Genomic DNA, 20,044 nt, shown 5'->3' on the forward strand with positions numbered 1-20,044 from the left:
AGCACTAAACCTTCACCACTATTCCCATTAACATTTTTCTAGCCATATTTTAGATAAAGTGAAAAATTTATTGGTTGTTTTATTGTGTGGTATACTTGATTCATGTGGTGCTGCCCAAGCCTACCAATAAATACTTGCCTGTCCAATGTATTTCATTTGCCCAAGGACAAGCACAGATGTATAAATCTTCATTCAGAGTCCAAGGGTTTAGTCTAGCCCATAGTCATGTGGCAAAGAGAAATTCAGAACCAAATGTGCAGAACAATAGAAAGAGGGGTAGACAATGCAAAGACCCAAGTGATGCAGAGGAATATAAAGGAATACTTGGGGGTGCCTGGGTGGCTCAGTAGGTTAAGCGTCCGACCCTTGATCGTGGCCCTGGTCATGATTTCACAGTTCACGGAATCCAGCCCCATGTCGGACTCTGCACTGACAGCACGGAACCTGCTTGGGATTCTCTGTCTCCCTCTCTCTCTCTGCCCCTCCCCTGCTCTCTCTCTCCCAAATAAATAAATAGACACTAAAAAAAACTTTAAAGGAATACTTGTTCTGAGCCTAGAGAGGAGGTGGCCATGGTGAGTTGGAGCTACTGGCAAGAACTCCAAGTTGAAGGACAGTTGATTTAAGCCGTGAAAGATAGGTTGGCCTTGGAGGGACAGAGAGGAAGATTTGGAGGAAAATTGCTGTTAGGTAGGGCAAAGAGATTTAGCAAAGTCATAAGCTTAGAAACACCCAGTGACTTCAGATGGTGGTTTACCAGAGGTGAGCCCCACGGAGGAGAACAGGGGAGATGGAGACTTGTACTAGATTATTCTGGTACAAGAGGCCTTGAATGCTAAATAGAGGAATTCAACCTTTATCTTCCAGTTAATGGGTAAACCTTAGACATTTTAGGGTCAACTAATGACATCACAAAGCATCAATTGAGGCAGGCTAGACTTACATCAGCGTACACCATGGAGAGTGAGAAACCATAGGTTGGAAGAAGTTTGCACAAGAGCAGGTGAGAGGTGATAATGGCCTGTTGTGAAATGGTGTGGAAAGGAATAAAAAGGTAGAAAAAGATTGTAAGACTTAAGGACAGGATACATGAAGTGAGACGGAAGAGGCAAAAATAACAAAGTTCTAACCAGAAGAGCCTTAGAAAGTGTTAACCATACTGGGATTCGGGAAACACTGCTGAGAAGCATCCTTGGAAGGAACACGCACACAGCCTCAAACGTGTTGAGGCTGGGATGACTGAAGGAAAAAGAATTGCAAACACTCGGGGTGAAAGCAGAGATGGGGATGAGAGCCTGGATAGGAGTCAGGCTGGAAAGCGGTGCACGAGTCGTCCGCGTGATGTTGAGCAGAGGGAGATGGGCTGCGGAGGAAACGAGGTGGAGTCTGAATGGTGGAGCTGGACGAGGGATGCAGTTCTCAGCCACAGGAAAGAAGGAACAGATAGAAAGCTGGATTTTAAAAGCAGCCAAGAAGTTACAAGGGAAAAACTTCTGTTCAGATCCCAATGGTTTCAGAGTTTGGGCTCAATCTAAATTGTATGTCTAAAATTAAAATTAATCATTTTCATTAATTGTATAAAAGCATGCAGAGAGGCGCCTGGGGGGTCAGTTGGTTAAGTGTCTGACTCTTGATTTCGGCTCAGGTCATGATCTCACAGGTCAGCATTTCAAGCCCCGTGTCGGACTCTGGTGCTGACGGTGCAGGGCCTGCTTGAGATTCTGTCTCTGTCTCTTTCTACTTCTCCCCTGCTTGCTCTCTCTCTCTCTCTCTCTCTCTCTCTCTCTCAAAATAAATAAACTTTAAAAAAAGAATGCAAAGAATTGGTGAAAAAATATGGGAAAATAGGGTATTTCTAGAGATTTTTACATTATCAATTTAAAGATTACTTAAAACATTTCAAAAGAATTCTTATCAGCTGTTATCAGTCCTTGTGTTATTCTAGACTCTAGGTCTGGCTCCTAAACCTGCTACATGAATGTTTATTGAATTGATGGGTGGATGATAGACAGATAGACAGACGGATGAACATCAGGGTAGTGTTCGTTTTCGTAATATACTATCAACACCAGAATTTGACTGTAAAAGTTGCTTATATCCAAAAGAAACTTATTTTCAATGAAAGAGGGAGATTTAACAAGCCTGGGATAGTACGCACCATGGGGATCCTTCCACCTAAACATTTGGAAACAGGCTTAACCATCTGACAGGAGAAGAGTTTCCAGGAGGCAGAAAACTAGGGTCTTGGGCTCATTTCCATTCTACACAACAGCTGTGGTACTTACTGCTTGTCTTGGGCTATCAGTGGCTTCAGCTGTGAGTCATGGTAATTATGCCTTCTTTTGCCAGAGGCAAAAGATTCCTTAGAGTCATTTTGTTGCCTACGGCCTCTGATATAGATAATACGAAGTGACAGCCCTTCCTGTTCAAACATGGTGGGAGGAACCCACAAGACAAGCCGTGGTTCCTCTAGAGTCCCTGCCTCTGGAGAATAGAGGGATAAAGGCTCATAGCACCACGAAGACAAAGCAAGCAGAAGGAGAGACAGTGGTGAATAAAAGATGTCAACCAAATTCCGGAGGCTAGAGAGCAGATGTACCCATGAGTGGTAACTGATTTAGCGGAACAGAAAAAGTACAAATTAAGTGGCTTCCAGTGGGGGAACACAGGAGGAATGTTGTATCGTGTCACAGAATGAGGAAGGTCCAGGAACGTGGCTACCATCCTTTAGAGGAACACCTGACGTCAGTCTGTGGGAGAAGCAGAGGTCCCACCTCTACCCCAACCAAATGCTGAGTTTTCTTTCTGGAGAGGTTGAATCATGGGGATTCTAATCATGGCACCAGTTTCAGCCAAGGGTAGGCTGCCTTCCTGAAGATGTAGTGAATGTCTAGAATAGTGCTCTCCAAAGGAACTCTCTGAGATGGTGAGAATGTTCTATACATAAGCTGCCCAGTGATGCGGAGCAGTTCTGGCCCTTAAACTCTTGGAATGTGGCTAGGGCAACTGAGGAAGCAAGGTTCTTGTGTCAACACATTTTCATCCATTTGCATTTAAATAGCTACGTGTCATGTAGGACAGCAAAGGTCTAGAAACTGCATGCTGATGTCCTTGTGCCTTTATCTTCCCCCAAAGCCTACCTAGAGTAACAGCATCCAGCTTAGGGCACAGGCAGAAGAGGATGGCAAATTTCTCCTGGGAAAACTGGGCCACGGGAGAAGAAAGACCTAGACACAGACGCATTAGTGGGTTCTCCAGCAGAAGAGAGTGGTCCCCATCAAGAGCACCATCAGGACAACACCCCTCAGGGAGCTTCTTACTTGCATGGTGCATCTAATCTGGTTTTTATACACTCTGTTTCAAATAAAAACAGGCAACCAAGCATTGTCAGTCATTTGAGGAAAACCTCTGCCATGCATCCATGAAAGGTTAGGATGCTGCAGAGAGGAAGCATGAAGGTTATCAGAGAGCCACAGCCACAAAGGCCCAAGGAAATTAAACCCTAAGGAGTGAACAATTCAATCCAGGAGTGAGAAGGGAAGGAAGGTGTGGAAATCTGATGAAGTCTGAGGTCAGCAATAAGAAGAGACACTGCAGAGGAAGAAGCCAACTCCAGGTGGTCAAGGACACTCTGAGCTGTTAGGTTTCCTCGCAGTTCATGGTTATCTCATGGTCAGCTTAGCCTCTCTTAGCTATGTAACTGCTTAGGCACAGTGGAGAAGACCAGGAGATTCAAGGCAAGTTCTCCCCCACTATGGGGCTGCGAAACTGTAGCTGACATCTGGATTATACTTAGAATGTAGAGTAATTCAGCCCCGGAGCCAAAGTGCTGCAGAGCCCCTGGGAGTGGCTCCCCCATGTGCAGTGATAGAGGGCAGTCCTGTGGCCTGATGGCCTGCACGTTCCACAGATGGCTCTGAGTGGCTTGGGTTTCAAAAGTGGCCTCATGAAGTAGGCATATGACAATGAAAAACGTCCAATCTAGAGCAACTTCGAACAAACATTTATTTAGAACAAGGAGATAACGAGAGATTGTTTTCATTTCTAGAACACCACAGATGCTGTTCATTAGGGTATGTCAATCAGAAACAATTCTTTCATGTATGTGAGCTCATTGTCAACAATTCCCAGGGATTCATTTGAGCAAAATGGAAGGACTTCTTCATAACCCAGTCCTAAAATCTAAGGAAGCCAGCAAGGGAGAAATGCAGGGTTCGTGTAAGAACCCCACACAGATATTTCAGCTGGATGCTGGCTTAATAAACACAGCCTTTTTATCTACCTCCATTATGATCAACAGAATGTTTTTTAAATTGATTTTTGTTCAAGGTTTGCTGTTTGTAAAATGTGAATCAAGTCAAGTAAAAGAATCTCCACATTATAAGAACCAAAAAAGCGTGGCATAACTTGGATTCTGGAATTCAGACTCATAACCAGCATCCCCTACATAATCAATACAGCGAAACCTTTACAGAAGTAGCAGATCTGAGTTCAAATCCCAGCTCTAATATTTGCTAGTTCAATGAAGACCGTAGGTGAAACCCCTAACCTGTCTGAGCTATGGCTTTCTCATCTAATACATGTGGTATTGTGCTATATGTGAAAAATGTCATAAGAATGAAAATTCTAGTTATTAAAGAGTCCATAAAAATGACCTGTGCACCTTAGCAATGTCTATCTATGAATATTAATCAAGGTTTAGTCGTCCAAACAAAAGTCTATCAGAGGCACTTGTTTAATTTAACACATTATATTTAGCACAATACAGTTCCTATCTTCTCCAAAAGACATTCGTCAATATTTGCATTCTGTCTCTCTGCTTATTGAAGTTTCACAGAAAACTGCTATTGGTGTTTCATAGAAAATTAGCAAAAAGTCTCTTTCCAAAGCTATTTAAATAAATAGCACATATCACTCTCAAACACACACACACATGCATATATACTCATTCATATTCACAATATACTTCATTACAAGACGTTATTTATGTTACCAACTTTGCCTGCTGGTAGCAAGTTCAGGAGTTTGTTGAACTAAAAACACTATTTCTCATTTCCCCTGTTGGTATTCCTTGAAGACTGTGCTCATGCACTGCCAAAGTTTGGAAAATGATCATGGCTGCAAAGACTATATTTGTCATTTCGTTCAATACCCTTTACAACATTCTGGGTTTTTTTTAAGTTTATTTATTTATTTGAGAGAGAGAGAGGGAGAGAAAGAGTATGAGCAGGGGAGGGGCAGAGAGAAGTGGGTAGAATCCCAAGTAGGCTCCACACTCAACACGGAGCCTGACATGGGGCCCGATCTCACAATCGTGCACCCCTAGACCCCTACAATATTTCTGACAAGGCGTCATGAAAGGCCCCACACATGGTCAGTGACAGTATGGAACAAAGACATAGCTAAAGCAATGTTAGGAGAAGAGCAGTACCTAAATTCAGAATCGGGGATGACAGAGTTGGGGTACTCTTGAACTTAGACTCCTGAAGTAACAGTCCTTGGAAGTCACTTTCAAAAAAGAAAGTCCTGGAGCCTTTACTGTGAGCTTATTTAGGCAAAAACAAATCTCTATATCTCTGTGTACATCCAAAACCTCCAACATAATGCCCAAAAGCACGTGTCAAAATTCTGTGATGACCAAGATCACATAGGACAAAACTTCATTAACCCTGATGTAGATTCAAATCCTTAGGAGGAAAAGGGGTCTTGTTAAAATGCATGTTCTTATACAGTAGTTCTGGGATGGGGTCCATGAATCTCCATTTCTAACGAACTCCTAGGTGAGATCCATGCTTCTGATTCAGGGACCATAGTTAGAGTAGCCAAAGTTTGGGGACTGTAGATCCATCAAGTGTCCCAGGTATTTCTTATTACAAAGGAAAAACAAGCAAGATTGGATACTGGTTTCACACATAGTTATTGATTTTTTAATGATGAATGGATGAATAAACAGATAGATGGTGGGTGGATGAATGAATGGCAGTTGATAGGCTGGCGGGATAGATGGTGGATGGATGGATGGATGGATGGATGGATGGATGGATGGATAGATCAAGTGAATGAATAAACTAATAGATAAGATATGATAAATTTCTGAACTTCAGGTCCTTCTCTATAAGATGGGCCAACACCTGACCTGCACATGCTGGTGACCTTGGAAGAGAAGGAAAATAAGAGCTGCTGCATAAGCCCACACATGATTTAGCCTGAGTGCAAACCTGCCTCTCCACATTCTGCCTCCCTCGCCTCTCCATGTCAGGTCCCCCAGTGCTTGTTCTAGGTGATTGTGCTATGTCCCTGCTTTGAGCTAAATGTCATAGACACTCCAGATGAGGATGAATTTAAAGACCAGAACAAAGGTATCTATCAGCTGAGCATTCCTAAAATTGTTTTTTTTTTTTTCACTTTTAGAACACAGGTCACTGCAAGAAATAAAATACAGAAAGATATGAAAATTAATCTATGAACAAAATATTTAGGTCTTAATTTATAGCAAGGATTGTATATCATAAATACAGAAAGATATGAAAATTAATCTATGAACAAAATATTTAGGTCTTAATTTATAGCAAGGATTGAAGCCACACCCTGGCCTCCCCCAAAACAGCGGAAAGTTCAGCATGGCAGTCTACCCAGCTTGCCTGGCCAGCCATACAGGGTGTCTGCACCCACAGAAAGGAGCCGGTAGCCTATCAGAGTTGGAAAAGATGTCAGAATGTAGACTTTTTTCAGCATTTTACCAGCTATATGGCCCGGGCAAGTCACATCTCCATACAAGGACTCAGCATCCTGAGAGCAGAAAAGAAAGACAAGTGTGGAGGAGGTCATTGAGAGGACCGCTGGTCTCGGGTGACTGGAAGTTCCTCACCCCCTCCTCTGACTTTGGAATGTGCATCCTGCCCACTACTCCCATACCAGCAGCCATTGCAAGGACGTAGCCCTGAGAAGCAATGTGCTGTTGGCACCATGTGGCCTGAACATGTGACTGAACTCAGTTAAGGTCTATATAAACTCTCAAGATCCTGACGAGTGAGTGTGGAGATCTACTTGCCTTGTGGTTCAAGATAAGCCTCTATGAAAGTTCCCTTGCTTATGAAACTTGCCACTTACCAATTGGAATGGTCCCCCTCTTTCCTCAATCTCTCCTTGCAAACCACGTATAGGAGCTGGTTTGTGGATCAACGGCAAGATGGTAAGAGATGAAGGAGGGAGAGACGGGGTAGGTTTGGGCTTTGAAGTCAGGCAGCATGGCATTCCACTCCCAACTCTGCCACTGACTTCCTTTATGTCCTTAGTTTCTGAACTTAAGCCAAGCTTCAGTATCCTCTGGTGTAAAAAGATAACGACGATAATGATGGATACGTGGTAGGCTTGTGGACAGCTGTATCATGTTTAAGAGTTTATCATATGGTAAGTAATTCAATAACTGCTGGATATAAAGAAAGAAAGCTATAGAATCACAACATTTCATAAGGAAAATGCTTTGAAAGGTAAAATCTTGCTCTTGGGATTCCCCTTCTTCAGAGAGGATGGTAGAGAGACTAGTGGAAATTTCACTTTCCCCCAGTCAGTATACATTTTGCTAAGATGTTAGGGATGAAAAGTGTTGGTCATAGAATTAGGGTTGGTGTTTTTAGGAACGATCAGTATGATATCCACACTTTCAGCCTTTAACCTTTTGGGCCATTTCTATAATGGTTGTGTTCATATTAACAGACTATGATTTGCATTTCTATATTAGACCTTATAGCACATTCCAATAGTATCCACACTGCCAATTTGAAAAATTTATAATCTAAAGGCATATTTACTATTTTTCCAAACTGATAATTAAGCAATTCTAATGACCCAATACAAACATTAAATTATTGAAATACTGATATAAGAAGCTTTCTCATTACAGGTTTTGACCAAAAAATTATTTGACATATAGACTTAATATTTATTTAAAACCAACTGGTTTTAGGGGCACCTGGGTGGCTCAGTCAGTTGAGCATCAGTCTTAGGCTCAAGTCATGATCTCATGGTTTGAGCGTTCGAGCCCTGTGTCAGGCTCTCTGCTGTCAGCACAGCCCCAAATGCCCGTGGTCCCTTCCCCTTACTCTGCCTTCTCTATCACTACCTTTTCCTCCCCGGTGAGGCCCCAGAGGGAAGTGAGCTTCCCATGGCCACCATGCCAGGTCAGGTTTCGATTCCCAGCCCAGTGCACCTCCATTGTTCCATTCCATCTGGAATTCAGTGAACAAAATAACATGCAATGAGCTGACTGAACTCTGATAGCATCAGTGGAAGCATTCGTGACATCGCTTTACTGCAGTTCTGCCACAGCAGAATTCTGAATCCTGTCTAATTTTATATTTTAATATTTGGCAGCACTTTGAGTTATGAATGGCTTTGAGTCATTCATTTGTACATAACAAATATTAAAAATGAATTTTTATGTGTCGCTTCCCATGTTTTTGGAATAAATACCTGTCAGCAACTTGATTCTACAGAGGTTATTGTGGGGTAACAGACATACGTGGTAATTATCCCAACACCACTGATTGCCACCAGACATTGATGGCCAGACTGATGCCATATTTGCAGAGAAGCAAACATCTGTGTTAAATGTTGTTGTATTTTTTACCCACCATCTGTCAATTGAATACTCTAAGATAGCCAACTAGAGACCTGCTTTCAACCCATTCTCCTAGGCATTGATTATATTTTAGCCATTCTAGAGTTGAAATATCCAATCTCAAGGTGAAGAGAGAGAGAAACATCTGGTTGTGTTTATTTGGGGGGAACATATAAGAATATATCCTTCAGGGGCGCCTGGGTAGCTCAGTCGGTTGAGCGTCCAACTTCGGCTCAGGTCATGATCTCATGGCTCATGAGTTCAAGCCCTGTGTCGGGCTCTGTGCTGACAGCTCAGAGCCTGGAGCCTGCTTTGGGTTCTGTGTCTCCCTTTCTCTCTGTCCCTCCCCCGCTCATATGCTCTGTCTCTCTCTCAAAAATAAACAAACATACAAAAAAATTTAAAAAAGAATATATCCTTCAGAAAAATAAATTATTGTTGTAAATAATCACATTTGCAAAGATATACGTATATATAGACTCTTTAAGCAAAGGGTCAAAAGTGATCATGGTGTACCAACCACCCCATTAAGTTCAAAACCTATAGTCTATCTGCTTGAATAGTTAGCTTTTGAGAAATATATAAGGAGATGCTTAAATAATATTATCTTCATTGGTTTAGACTGCTATAACAAAAATAGTATAACCTGGGTGGATTACAAACAAATATTTATTTGTCTGGAAATAAATATTAGGCTGGGAAGTCTAAGACCCTGGTAGATTTGATGTCTAGTGAGAGCCCACTTCATGGTTCATAGACAGTGTCATTTCACTGTGCCTTCACATGGGGGAAGGGAATAGGGGGCTTTCTAGAGCCTCTTTGACAAAGACCCTCATCCCATTCATGGAGGTGCTCTGCCTTTATGACTTAATCACCTTCTAAGGCCCCACCTCCCAAAACTATCACCTTGGAGGTTAGGATTTCAACATATAAATTTAGGGGGTATGGGGAATGTAAACATTCAGTCCATTGTGAATACTTTTGGCTAAAAATGAGTGATCAAAGGACCTTTATACCATACAAAAGAAGATGATCTCTTTTATACTAAGGCTAAATTCAGTCCTACTGCAAAAAATATGATATATTGAGTCAGTAATTAGCATGATGGGGCGCTGGGTGGCTTATTTCATTAAGCATCCAACTCTTGATTTTGGCTCAGGTCATGATCTCACAGTTCATAAGATTGAGCCCCATGTTGGGCTCCGTGTTGGGTGTGGAGGCTGCTTGAGATTCTCTCTCTCCCTTTCTCTCTGTCCCTCCCTCACTCATGTTCTCCCTCTCTCTCAAAATAAATAAATAAACTTTAAAAAAAATAATCAGCATTATGGCACTGATTTTATTTTATTTTTAAATCACTTTATTGAGGTATGATTAGAATTAAAAAGCTGTACATATTTAGTGTATACAATTTGTTGACTTTGGAGATAAATATACCATCCCCACAATCAATGCCATCAACCTATCCACCTCCAAAAGTTAACTCTTGATTGATTGATTGATTGATTGATAAGAACATTTAACCCAAAATATGAAAAGGTGCTCAACATACCTAATTATCAAGGAAAGTCAGATTAAAACCACAGTAAGATATCACCTCATATCTGTTAGGACAGCCATTACTAAAAAAGAAGACCATGGGGGAAGGGAAGGGGGAAAAATTGTTTCAAACAGAGAGGGAGGCAAACCATAAGAGCCTTTCAAATACAGAGAACAAACTGAGGGCTGATGGGTGGCGGGGGAGGGGGTGCGGGGGAGAGGGGAAAATGGGTGATGGGTATTAAGGAGGGCACTTGTTGAGATGAGCACTGGGTGTTGTATGTAAATGATTAATCTTGGGAATCTACTCCCAAATCCAAGAGCACACCTGTATACACTGTATGTTAGCTAACTTGACAATAAACTATATTTAAAAAAAAAAAAAATTTAAAAACGAAAGAAAAAAGGAAAAAAGAAAAGGGTGCCTGGCTGTGTCGGTGTAGGAGCATGTGTCTCTTGATCTTGGGTTGTGGGTTTGAGCCCCACATTGGGAGTAGAGATTGCTTGAAAATAAAGTCTTAAAAAAAAAAAAAAGCGTTGGCAAGAATGTGGAGAAAAGGGAACCTTCATGCACTGTTGGTAAGTTTGTAAATTGGTGTAAGCACTGTGGAAAACAGTATAGAGCATCATCAGAAAAATCAAATATAGAACAACTATAACTAGGTATATATCCTTAGGAATTGACATCAGAATCTTGAAGAGATGTTTGCTCTCAGTATTCATTGCAGCATTATTCACAATAGCAAAGCCATGGAAACAACCTAATTGTCCCTGGATGGATGAATGGACAAAATATACACATAATGGAATATTATTCAACCTTATAATAAAAAGGAAATCCTGTCATTTGTGACAACATGGATAAACCTAGAGGCCATTATGCTAAGCGAAGTAAGCCAGACTCCAAAAGACAAATACTGCATGATCTCACTTATATGAGGAATCTAGAATGTCAAACTCACAGCAGACTGGTGGATGCCAGGCGGTGGGGGGGGGGGGGGGGGGAGGGCGGGAATGGTGGGTATGGGTCAAAGGGCACATGGTTTGTTTTTCTGCAAAATGAGTAAGTCATAGAGACCCACTGAACAGCATAGCGCCTTCAATTAATAGTGCTGGATTGTACGCATAAAAACTTGCTAAGAAGGTTAATACTGCTTGTAGGTAATGGTTATAAGAATTATACAAATAAAAGTCTATTTCAATCTTTTTACATCGGTAAGGATTTGGATCCATACTCTCAAAAGAAAACTCCCTTTAAAATTTCTGACCTACTATCATGATAAACTGCTGTTGTGACACTTAGTAAAATTAAATTCCATGACAACAAAAATAATAAGATACAGGAACTAGCTTAATAAGATGTGTTATGAACAAGATATGTTACCTTTATGAAGAAAGTGAGAAAATAGGAAATCTGTTGATAGAAATACGGACTACAGTTACTTGTAAATTTCTCAAGATTAAATTTAAATCCCAATAATATATTTTCATAATCTCATAAAATGGGCTCAAAATGTTTTTGGAAAAATAAACAGAGGTATACAATCAAGAAGATACCATAAGATTAATGAAGGAAACTTTCCCTACTAAATATTAATATTGAATATAAAGCTGAAACAAAGCAGACAGAACTAGTAAAATATTAAGATAAATTATTTAGGAATGATTGATTTCTGGGTAATGTGGATTTTCACTTTTACGCTTTCTGTGATTTCTGTGGTGACCATGAAGTCCTTCCACAATTAGACACAACATTTTGGAGAAGCAATGAGTACGGCGAGCTTCACTCCCTGCCCTCATATGTACCTGTGTCATGGGTGTAGGTGCGTGATGTCATTCACTTCCACAGCACATGACTTTTCTTTTTCGCTACTGGTTTCATTTCATCACTTTATATATCTAAAAAAAAAATCCTCCCTTGACCCTTACACCCCCTCCAGCCTCCTGTCTCCTTCCCAGCGCATTTCCTCTGGAAAGAGGTTTATTGGCATCGCCTCCAAGCGTGTATGCCTCCTTCCCACCCACCCAGGAGTCTTCCTTGGCTACCACTTGGTTACATGGCAGTTATACCGCATGTGGAAAAGTCACTACTGAGTCCGTGTTGCAAATCCAACGGTCACATCTCTGTCTTTGTTTCACTGGACCTGTCAGAGGTGTTTGTCACACGTGGCCAGTTCACCCTTCTTGAAGCATTTTCTTTCCTGGCTTCTGTGACTTATATAAGCTTTATTTTATCATTCACGGTACCATATAACTCATTCTGTAATAATCGTCTCATTTCTCAGTGTGTTCCCCCTGTTGCTGTGAGCTTGAGAGCAGAATTACTGACTCATCTGCTTTACTTTTAAATGTGGAAATATTATAAATAATCAGTACTTCTGAAAAGTCTGTCCCGGATTTATGGTGGCATTAGAGGACACGGGAAGGTTATGCAACATGATGCTGGTCACCATGGTCCACATGGTAAGGGGGAGACAGCATTCACACGAGTGAAATGTCTGGCAAATAGCATACCATGGTTGTGTGATGGAGGTTTAAGCTGAATGGTGTGTTGGGATTCTCCAGAGGAAACAGAGTCTATAAGAGGCATTTCTTCCTTGTCTTATGACAAGGTTATGTCCCGAATAACACGTTATAATTTGAAAATAGCATAAACTGAAAATGTACCTAACCTACTGAATATCAAAGCCTAGCCCAGCTTGCTTTAAACCTGCTCAAGACACCTACATTAACCTACAATTAGTTGGGCAGCATCATTTAATACAAAATGTATTTTATACGAAGTGTTGATCATCTCATGTAATTTATCCAATACTATGCTGCAAGTGAAGGCTGTGTGGGTACAAAAGGATTGCCAGTGTGTCAGCTGTTGACCCTCACGGTCACGAGGCTGACTGGGCTACCACAAATCACTAGCTCAGGAAGGGATCAGATTCAAAGCATGTTCTCTGCCGAATGCGTATCACCTTTGCACTATCATGAAGTTGAAAAATCGTAATTCAAATCATCATAAGATGGGGACTGTATACACACACACACACTCATATACTATATGCAGATATCTATACATACGTACATATACCATACACACACACACATATGTGTATGTGTATAGAAAATAAATTTATTATAGGAATTGGCTGACACAGTTATGGCAGCCAAAAAGTCCCTTCATCTACCATCTGCAAGCTGGAGAGCCAGGAAAGCCAGTGAAGTTACCAATCTCAGTTCAAAGGCCTGAGAACCAGGAAAGCCTATGGTGTATCTGCCAGTCTGAAGCCAAAGACCGAAGAACAGGACAGCCACTGGTGTCCAAAGGCCGAAGAAGCAGAAGCTCTGATGTCTGAGGGCAGGGGAAGACGGACGTCCCGACTCTGGCAGAGAGAGAAAGGATGTGCCCTTCCTCTGCCATTTTGTTCTATTTGGGCCCTCAGAGGATTGGATGATGCCCGCCCACATGGGTGAGAGCAGATTGTCTTTACTCACTGTGCTAAATGCTGATCTCTGCCAGAAACACCCTCTCAGACACACCCAGAAATAATGTTTCACCAGCTTTCCTGGCTTCCTTTAACCACTCAGGGTTGACATAAAATTAACCATCACAGGTGGCAAAGAATATAAATTATCTATCTTATTTTTGAAATGAGATTTTTCAAGTCATTTTAATGTGGTTGGAAGGGGCCATACATATCGCTTAGTGTTGCTTGATTTTATCTGCTCACTCTAACAACCTGAGGGCAACAGGTAGAATTCAGGGCACTTTTTACCGACAGCATTCCTTTGGTCTCTGTTCTCTGGTCATAAGATGTTTTTAGTCATACAGTCGTTTTCTTACTATTTGGTTCTTTTTAGATGCTATACAAACTACCCTTTACTATGCCAATAACTTTGCAGAAGTTGCAATTAAATACATGATTTCGGTTTATATTAGTTGACGTTCAGTGTTCTGGATGGGATTGGGGATACATCTTAAATCTCTCAAGAGAGGGGAAGAGCACTCTACTTTCAGCAGTACAGGCAAACTCCAACAAAGAGTTTGGGATAGTTTGCACATACAAACATAGACACACATTTGAGAATCTCTTCTTCTGACTCTTAACTTCTAGTGAGTGATGAGCAAAGAAAAGGGGAGCATCCATAGTCTCAAACCTCTGCAAGTTGACTGACGTTAGAAACAACTACCCAATAAGGGGCAGTAACGAATCTACTCATGAAATCATTGTTGCACTAGATGCTAACTTGGATTTAAATTAAAAAATAATAATAAATTTGGGGCACCTGGGTGGCTCAGTCGGTGAAGCATCTGACTTTGGCTCAGGTCACAATCTCACGGTTCGTGGGTTCGAGCCCCGCATAGGGCTCTGTGCTAACAGATCAGAGCCCGGAGCCTATTTCAGACTCCGTGTCTCCCTCTCTCTCTGCCCCTCTCCTGCTCATGCTCTGTCTCTCATGCTCTGTCTCTCTCTGTCTCAAAAATAAATAAAAACATTAATAATAATAATAAATTAAATTTTAAAAATTATTTAAAAAAAGAAACAACCACCCAACATTTGCTTAGGGAATAAGAATCCACATAATGTCCAAATAGCCCATCCAAAATCTAGACATATGGTTGTTTGGTATCAGTAAAGACAAATTTTATCAGCACTTTAATGGGAATAGCAATATCTGGGCTAATGAGAAAGGAATAAAACTCAAATAAAAATTTAATATCCCTTCTTCTCTCAACTACATCATGAACTGACGAGGGTTGAGACTGTTGTAATTGAGTTTCAGACCACTTTTCAGTGTTGTGGTTGTATGATTCACAGACAAGATAACTGGAAAGAGTCACTTGCTTTGTCATCTTATCGGAATAGTTCTCAAAAGCAGCACTAGGAAGCCTCCTCAAGAGAGCAAAGACTGCAGACCCCAGGAAAACTATGTATGGCAAGGCCCGTCTTGGCCACTTCACCTCATACCCATTGGGCAATTCAAGCCTCACTGAAGATCGACAGATAGGTAATCATAGCATTGGTTTTAAAAAAAATCCACTGGGTACCTGGTCATTCAGTCGGTTGAGTGTCCAACTCTTGATTTTGGCTCAGGTCATGATCCCAGGGTTGTGGGATTGAGCCTTGAATTAGGCTCCATGCTGAGGGTGGAGCCTGCTTCAGATTCTGTCTCTTCTCTCTCTGCCCTTCTCCCCTCCTCTCTCTCTCTCTCTCAAATAAAAAAAAAAAAAAGTCCATGTGCCAGAACCCACAGTCAGTCAAAGAAATAGCCCCACCATTTAGAGTAGTATCAGTGCCATTCTCTTTGCTTTAATGGAAATCTTGGTGGACATTTGACAAGGAAAAGCCTGTCAGGTAAGCAGCACCTGCACAGGGCGGCTTTGCCTGCTGGGTGACAGCCAGTGTGGAGACATTCATTAGGGTGGCAGCATAGCCTAGGCTTGGCATGGCTGGGAAGGCCCACCTGACGTCCCACGGTAGATTAGTCGCCCCACCCAGGTCAAGCTATCAGCAAGAAAGTGAGACAATTAGGCAAAATAGTTTGTTGGCAAGTGTTAAACATGAATCAATGAATAAATTACTTAGGTAAATCACTTCACTGAACAGAATTCAGAGCCTGTGCCCAGTGTTTGATAAAACAAATAAATGACAAGCACAGCAACACAACCTTTTTTCCTAAAACCCTTCACACAATTAATTTAAAGAAGTTTCAACTCGTGGCCAGAAGAAAAGGTTTGCCATCATTTTCAATGAAGTGTCTCCTGGGCTCCCCTCCTTCCGTGGACACACTGAAGGGACAGCTGCCTACAGAGCAATTCCCTCTGAAAGAAATCAGAAACTAACTGAAGGATGCTCATCCATCAGGTGAACGAGAAACCCACATGGAAATAGGGAGGAAAGGCAGAGACACTGTCCCCATAAACTTCACCCCTGGCACAGCGCCATATGATCGGAAGGAACTCCCAGCTCTCGGCTTCTGCCTGAGGATGTAATAAAGATTGTTTGCTTGTTTTATTTAGCACACCCCAGTTAACTAAAAACACCAGTGTGGCTGCAAGCTCAATCAAGCTAATTAAACTCTGTCTTTCTGAATTTCAATTATAAAAAAAAAAATGTTCTATGCTTCTTAACCAACTGAGTAAAATCGTACACAGAGGGAAAGCAACCCCAGAAAAATAAGAAAAAAGGTCAATGCAGTGATTCAGTTTAAAGGCAAAGGCTACTTTGGATTCTGTGTCTCCCTCTCTCTGCCCCTTTCATGCTCTCACTCTCTCTCTCTCTCTCTCTCAAAAATAAGTGAATATTAAAAAAAATTAAAAATAATAAAAATAAAGGCAAAGGCTGGTGCATATTTTCCAGATTTGTAACTGTATTCGATACCAAAGATTCTCCATTGCTGCGCTGACCATGAGCCATTGTCTGAGTGCATTTATGAGGATGATATTCAAAACAAATACCCGAGGAACCTATGTAAAAGATCAGTTTATCTACAGACAATAGTCAAAGAACCTCAAGAATATCAAATTACTAGAGTATTTTTGGACAGAAAGTTAATTCCAGATTATTCGTGCTCGGCATCTACATGATAAAACCCTTGCTCCTTAGAAAGCTGGAAGCAATATTGGTGACGAAGGGACAGAGATAAAGGAATCTAAGGTTAAATGTTGTGTCAAATTGTTTTTCTCACATAGAGAAGATGAGAAATCTTTTAAGACAACTATGATTAGCAATGAGAGAGATGTCCTTGTTTTCATTACAAATCTAATTTCCAGGACTGTATTTTCTCAACATGTGAGGAAAGTATGTGAAATCATAACAAAATTGAAGCTGTTTTAGGTTAAAATATGCAGACTAAAAATCATTTCACCTTTCATGTTCATTTGAGCCTTCAACTTAACAGACAAGCATGTGCGCACTTACACACACACACACACACACACACACGGGCGCCTGCGCACACGCATACGTTTGGGACACTCTATCAGGATTTTGTCCACGTTTGTGAAGATAAATGACAATACCACAGACTACCCTAACATATAATAAATATTTTTGCCACCAATTAGTCTGGACCAATAAAAACGGAATGCACGCTGAAGAATTCCCAGGAGTAATGGGTCTTGGGAAGGACAAAACTAAACAGAAATGCCGTTGTTGGCTTGGACAGACAGAAAGTTTTGTGTTCGGAATTCTTACCAAATGACCGATGCTCTATTTTTCACTGATAAGTGCCGTGGCGGTTTCAAGTCGACACAGCCTCACGGCCACAGAGGAGAAATGTTCTTTTTAATTAGGAAAGCCTTTTTCAGCCTAGAGAGGGAGTTTTTTCCAATGGAATGGGTGGAAATTCATCTCTCCAGGCCCTCCCACTGATTTTCCTAATGAACTGAGCTTCATTAGATAGAGCTAAGGCAAAAATTATCCTAAACTAAAAGCTAAAATTTTACCCATTAAGAGAAAATGGGGACCATGACCCACAGAACAGCTCCCAAGGATTTGCATTATTTCTTTTTCTACTCCTCATTGAAGTGGTAAGAACACTTCCATAAGACTTGCCCTCTTAACACGTTTTTAAGTGTGCAATACAGTATTGGTAACTATAGGTACCACGTTGTACAGCCGATCTCTAGAATTTACTCACCCTGTAGAACTGAAACTCTATGCCTATTGAACAGCAGCTCCCCAATCCCCCCTCCCCCAGCACCTAGGAACCCCCATTCTATTCTCTACTTCTAAGAGCTTGACTCTTCTAGACTCCTTGTGTTAAGTGAGGTCATGCAGAATTTGTCCTTCTTATTTCGATGAGCAGAATGTCCTCAAGGTCCATTCATGTTGTCTCATGCTGCAACACTGCCTTCCTTTTAAGGCTGGATAATATTCCATTGTATGTCTCTACCACGTTTTCTTTATCCATTCACCTGTGGACAGACATCAAGGTCATGTCCATACGTTGGCTATTGTAAATAATGCTGCCGTGAACATGGGAGTGAAGATAGCTGTTTAAGATACTGATTTCAGTTCCTTTGGATACTCAGGAGTGGGATTTCCGGCTCATAGGGTAGTTCTAATTTGTTAAGGAAACTGTGTACTATTTTCCATAGAGGCTACACAATTTTACCTCCCCACCAACAGTGAACAGAGGTTCCAATTTTTCCACATCCTTGCCAACAATTGTTACTTTGGGGGTTTTGGCGGGGAGGGGGGATGTTTGTTTGTTTGTTTGATGATAGCCGTCCTAACAATCTCATTGTGGTTTTTGTTTTTAAATTTTTTTTAACATTTTTTTTTTTTTGGGGAGACAGAGAGACAGAGTGAGAGAGGGGCAGAGAGAGGGAGACACAGAATCTGAAGCAGGCTCCAGTCTCTGAGCTGTCAGCACAGAGCCTGACACGAGGCTCGAACCCATGAAGTGTGGGATCATGACCTGGGCCGAAGTCGGACGCTCAACTGACCGAGCCACCCAGGAGCCCCTCATTGTGGTTTTGATACGCACTTCCCTGATGATTACTGATTCTGAGCATCTTTTCATATGCCTGCTGGCCATTTGTATGTCTTCTTTGGAGAAATGTTTACTCAAGTCCTTTGCTCATTTAGGTCAGTTTTAACGATCAGATTCTAGGTTGCTGCTGAAAATCTTGATTAATGTATGTTTAAGAAGAAAAATGTCACCACTAAAAAATGTACTGTTCATCACAAGTGTTCATTATCAGCATGCATGTTGTGCAGACTAGATAACAGTAGCCAAATTACAGCAGAGAACAAAGTTCCAGACTGAACTTCCAGAAATTGTTGCCTTGACTGGCTTCGCATTTGTCAGTAAAGATGGAGCCAGGAACCCATCCAGCCTCTGACTTCTGCAGCAACCGTGCAGGCATTACCAACAACGTTTCCATTCCATTAAACAGCAAAAACCTTGACTACAGCGTTGACCACCACCCAGGGCTCAGAACCGTCACCAGCTCCAGGTGCCTCAGTGAGTGAACATGGATAAAGTTCTCCACTGACCCTGATCTACTGACAGTGACCAAGCCCACTCAATAAACATTTTGTTTTGTTACGATCCATAAAATTAACTGAGCATCTGACTTTATGTGACCTACCCCACGGGTGACTTGAAAATCTGAGCGTGGTTGAGTCGGGGACGGGGGGGACACCATTCAGAATCAGCTTGTTTCCTCAAGGATGTGCTGTTTGGTCCGAAGAGGAATTAGCCTTCAGCCTTTATCTTCTTTCCCCACAACACATCACCACTAGTACAGAAATTCAGTACCTCCCTCAAACCATTGGCCAAAATAAGAGAGCACACACAATGTATTTGGAAGGCAGAGCTGTGCAAGGCGTGTGCGTGGCTGTGCAGTTCGAGTCCCCTGAGAAGAAAACACTGAGAAATAATTAGACGGGCAACTGGGGCCGCCACTCTGGAACAGTGTGGAGGATCCTGAAAAAGTTAAACATAGAATTACTCTACAATCCTGCAACCATGCTACTAGGTAGCTACCCAAAGGATACAAAAACACGATTCAAAGGGGCACATGCACCCCAGTGTTTATAGCAGCATTATCTACAACAGCCAATTATGGAAAGAGCCCCTGTGTCCATCGACTGATGAATGGGTAAGAGGTGGTGTGTATGCAAACACACACACACACACACACACACACACACACACACACACACACACACAGTTCTAGACGATACGCTCAAACTAATGCACCCAGCCTGAGATTGTATCAGTCAGTATCGTACAGCTGAGAAACAAAAAGCCATCCACTCACAAGTAGCCCGCCATCAACTAAAAGCCCCGTTGCTGCAGTAAGTGTCCCCAGCCTTCGAAGGGGGAGGCAGGGATCTGCACTTTTATCCCACCGTCCTTCAGATTTCCAGCTGGAGGTGC

This window comes from Panthera tigris, chromosome A1 (genome assembly GCF_018350195.1).
Source record: "Panthera tigris isolate Pti1 chromosome A1, P.tigris_Pti1_mat1.1, whole genome shotgun sequence".
NCBI lineage: Eukaryota > Metazoa > Chordata > Mammalia > Carnivora > Felidae > Panthera > Panthera tigris.